The sequence below is a fragment of the Penaeus monodon genome, chromosome 12 (assembly GCF_015228065.2).
Source record: "Penaeus monodon isolate SGIC_2016 chromosome 12, NSTDA_Pmon_1, whole genome shotgun sequence".
Classification (NCBI taxonomy): Eukaryota; Metazoa; Arthropoda; class Malacostraca; order Decapoda; family Penaeidae; genus Penaeus; species Penaeus monodon.
In genome coordinates this window covers 39,419,473-39,424,472 of record NC_051397.1, presented here as the reverse complement: position 1 = coordinate 39,424,472, position 5,000 = coordinate 39,419,473, and the positions used below count along the sequence as shown (strand labels likewise).

The window sequence follows — 5,000 nt, the reverse complement described above, 5'->3', positions numbered from 1 at the left end:
GTTTGTTTTAGTAGTTTTTTCTTTTTTTTTTTTTTTTTTTTTCCTTTTTCTTTCTTTGTTTCTGTCTTCCTCCCTTCCTTTTCTCCTCCCGCGCTCTACCCTCCTAATTCCTACTCATCTTCTTCCATCCTCTCTTTTATCTGTCTCAATCATAGTTTTTCATCTATCGTACTGAAACAAACCAGGTATTGTCGACCTATCGTAACCAACCAATAACGCAGTCATCTCTTTTATTCTTCTCTCTTCTCGTCCATTCCTCTCCTTCCCTCTCGTCCCTCCTCTCCCTCCTCCTTGCTCCCCATGCTCCTCTCTCTCTCTCGTCTCTCTCGTCTCAGTCCCTCCTCTCTCTCATCTCTCTCTCCTCTCTCTCTCTCTCTCCCCCTTCTCTGCTCTCTCTTCTCTTTCTTTCTCTCTCTTCTTTTCTCTCTTCTTATTCTTTTCTTCTTCTCTCTCTTCTTTTTCTCTCCTCTCTCTTCTCCTCTCTCTCTTCTCTCTTTCCTCCCTTCTCCTCCTCTCTTCCTTTCTTTCCTTCTTCATCTCTCTCTTCTCTTCTCCTCTCCCGTATTCTCTCTCTCTCTCTCTCTCTCTCTCAAGCAAACCCAGGGTAAGTCTTCCCCTCCCCCCCCTCTTTTCCACGCCATCGGTACCGAAAAGCTCCCTCCATCGACCGAGGGGGGTAGGGGGTAATACCGACCGTTTATCGCTGGAAATATCGGTGGGGGGGGCGGGGGCAGGAATAACGAGAGTTGGTTCGGCGCCATCTTGCCCCGCGAAGGATTATGGGTAGGCGGGTACCACTACCACTCACCATTCCACTTCCACCACCACCACCGCATCTACCTGCACCACCATCACCACCATCTCCACCATCACCACTATCATTTCCACTTCCACAACTCACCATCACCTCCACAACCACCATATCCACTTCCGCCTCCATCTCCACCACTCACCTCCATCACATCCATTTCCACTTCCACCATCACTTCCACCACCACTCTCCACCACCCATCGTATTGCGTTGTAGTGTCGTGGCCAGGCAAGCGATAGATCACTTCTGGGCCGATAGACTGCGCCCGATCGAGTGTTTTTGGAGTTGGCGCCGGAGGGAGGGTCTGGCCGTGTGCGGAGCGAATGATTGATGGCTCTGTGAAAAGGAACGGACACGTATTTTTTGTGGGTTATTTCCGATTATTTATCTATTTATTGTTTTATTTATTTATATATAATTATCTATGTTCATTTATACATACATATACATATATATATATATATATATATATATATATATATATATATATATATATATATATATATATATATATATATATATATGTATGTATGTATGTATGTATGTATGTATGTATATATATAACTATTTATATGTATTATGTGTTAAACTATTTCTATTTACTTATATATCTATATTTATTTTTATCAATATATCTACTTATTTATTCATTTCTCAGTCTATTTATCAATTTCTCAATGTATTTATCTATCTATTTATTCAGTCTCTCGGTTTATTCCTTATTCATTTTATTTATTGCTGTTACTTAGGAGAGAGAGGATGAAACGTAACAAACCACACTCTGAGGATACCTTCCGCGTCTGCCTTCTCTCGCGTGGAAATCAACCCGGATCAGGTCTTCGTGTAACTTTCGTGATGTATTTAGGAGCAAGGAGGGCGAGAGGTAGTTAAGAGGGGGTAAAGTGGGGCGGGGAGAGGGATGAGAGGGAGAGGGGGAAAGGGAAAGGGAAGGGGAAGGGTAGAGGGAGAGAGAGAGGGGGGGAGGGAAGAGAAGGAGAGAGGGAGAGGGAGAAAAGGAAGGAAGATGGAAAGGGAAAGAGGCGTAGACGGAGACGTAGAAAGGGCGAGGGAAAGAGAATAAAAAAAGATAGAAAGAGAAGTTAGAAGAAAGTTAATGCCCCCCCCCTCCCCGCGAATAACCACGGCATCCCCAATGGCAAAATGCGTTTTTACAGCGTTAAAAGGAGAACAGAACGATGCCCACATCCCCTCCGGTAAGCTCCGAATCTACAGTATGTTCGAGGCGGGGAAGGGTAGAAGGCCCACCTTTTTCTCCCCGTGATCCAACTTTTTCATATGCAAATGTTGTTGAAACTTTCCCACGAGGTGAGAGGCGATCGAGTGTCGGGGCAAGATAGTGCTGCATACCCGGGACCTGTTCGGGCGAGACGTCAGAGGAGATTCACACGGAGTTCGAGTCTAGCAACACGAGATGATTATATCAGCATATAATTTCTCGCTTGCCTGGGACAGAAAGGCCCCAAAGAAGAGTAAAGCAAGTTAAGTCCATAGTGAATGTTTTCCTGACGGGTCTCGAGGCCTTAACGACAATGACCCTGCAGCACTGTATTGGCCCCGGAGCCACGCCACAGCAAGTGTTAGATCTCTGGTGCCGGCGTAATGCATTAAAACACTGTGTGCCTTATTGAGATTCAGCTTGGTCTAGGCACTGCGTCGGACCGAGCCGGAAAATAAAGGGGGTGACTTTCGGACCGTCATCGTGATAGATGCAAATATGATTGTTCGTTGATTCTGATTATGATGCAACGCGACGGCTAAACACTCCCCGTCCACTCTCCCACAGCCTCTGCTTCTCCCTCTCTCCCTCTCCCTCAGCCTCTGCTTCTCCCTCTCTCCCTCTCCCTCTCTCCCTCTCCCTCAGCCTCACCTTCTATCTCTCCCTCTCTCTCCCCCTCCTCTTCCTCCTCCTCCTCCTCCTCCTCCTCCTCCTCCTCCTCCTCCCCTCCTCCCCCCTCCCCCCTCCCCCCTCCCCCTCCTCCATCCCCTTCTCCTCCCCCTCCTCCCCCTCCCCTCCCCTCTCCATCCCTCTCCTCAACTCCCTTTTCCGTGTTTCCCCTCTTTCCATCTCTCGTTACTTACCGTAGCGCATTCCCCTCTCCCTCCCCTACTCGTATGACATGCTCCGTAATGAAATTAGAATTAGAAGGAAAAAAAATAAATAAAAATAAATACAGAAATATTTTTGATTTTAAAATGTACAACGTATGTCGTGCGGGATGAATTTATTTTCTTTTTTCCCCCGACGGATTCTGAATGAATGAATGAAATTTGACTCGCAAATCCGCGGGCGGAAAAGCGCGGTAGAATTCATAGCATCGCGCAGCGAGATAATGAATGATGGGAAAAGTCGTTGTGTTGATCATTTATTGTTATTAGTTGATTGTATCGTTATTATTACTATTACTTTCATTCTTATAATTATTTTTACCATCCTTAGCATCGTCTCATCATTAGCATATCATCATCATTATTATTATCATTATCATTTGCGTTGTTATGGTCATTATTTGTTGTTATCGTTGTTGTTGTTGTTCTTGTTATTATAGTTTGATTATGATTATGTTTTTTTATATTTTTTGTATTATATTATTGTTATTATAATTATTATTTTTCTTGTTGTTATTTTTATTATTGTTATTATTATTATTATTATTATTATCATCATTATCATTATCATTATTTTTATTTCTGTTATTCCAATAACTACTACTACTGCTACTACTAACGATAGATGGGAGTAGATTAGGAGTAGATTTGCGTTGAGAAGAGGTAGATGAATAGGTCTTTGGAGTGGGATAAGATCGAGTAGGGTAAATTATTGTGAATAATTAGATAGATTAAGTATAGATTAGGGTTGAGGGATGAGGCTAGGTTAAAGGTAATGGCATAATTCGCGCTTTCCAGTATTTCTCATTATGATGATGATGGTCATAATGAAGATGGTGGTAATGATAATTATTACAATAATATTGGTGATAATGGTAATGATAATGATAATAGTAATAACAATACTAGTCATAATGATGATGATTATAATAATGATATTGATAGTGATAGTAATGATAATAGTAATAATTATAATTATGATTATTATTGTTGTTGTTGTTATTATGGTTTTTTTTTTTTTTGTTCATCTTTATTATTATCATTATCGTTGTTGTTGCTGTCGTCATTGCCATCATCATATTCCTATTCTCGTCAAAATCTTAATCACCACCACCACCACAATTACTACAACCACCACCACTATCAACATCATCACCACCACCACCATCAGTACCACACCCCACCCCCACCACCACCTCCCCCACCACCACCACCACCTCCGACCACCGACCCATAACCTCGAATGACCTTTGTGAGGAGTTACCGCCCAGCCTCCCCGTCAATAGATAGCCCCAGAATCCACAGGAGAAAAGCTTAATTAAACTCGCACAATAGATCTCTTCTGACCTATCGAACATCCGGGGAAAGAGGTTGAGGAGGTGAGGTCAGGAAAGGTCAGGATGGCGGGGAAGGTCAGCCAGGGGCTCCGGCGAAGATTGAGGTGATGATGATGTGGTGATAATGAGGGTGATGATAGCAAGTGAAACGATAAGAACAGTGATATTGAGGATGGTAATGATAACAGCAATGATTGTAATGATAAAGGTAGTGATAATGGCAATGATTATAATTATTTTTATTGTTGTTATGACGGTAATGATATGAATTATAATGATAATATGTAACGAGAATCATCATGAGATTGGCATGTAAGTGCATGTGCAATTGAAAATATAAAGAAATGACAAGAAAAAACGAAAAAAAATGTTGATAATACAGAAGACTTGCACGCCGTAAAGAAAAAAGAGATAGAGAAAAAAAAAAGAGTAAAATTAATGAAAAGAAAATGAACCGCCGGAGGTAACGAGAGATTGAGAGGAAAAGGGGAAAAAAGAAGTAATGAAGAAGAACAAGGACCCGAAAAAGGTATCACAAGACGAAGGGGTTTAGAAGAAAAAGAGAAGAAAAAAATTGATGACGACCCCGACACAAAAACAAATCCACGGCCATTAGAACTGCGATTGGCCCCGGCGCCCCTAGTTAGAGGAAACTTCGTCTAACTCGGGCAGGATTTTCCCTTCACTTTCCCCGAGCCTTATCTAGGACCCGTGGGAGATTACGA

The 5,000-nt window shown here is 42.3% G+C and overlaps 1 protein-coding gene across 1 annotated transcript in view; it reads left to right on the top strand.

Moving 5' to 3' along the window:
• Positions 1-5,000, top strand: part of LOC119579438 (tRNA-dihydrouridine(16/17) synthase [NAD(P)(+)]-like) — a 22,876-nt gene that overhangs the window by 243 nt on the left and 17,633 nt on the right. The window lies entirely within an intron of this gene.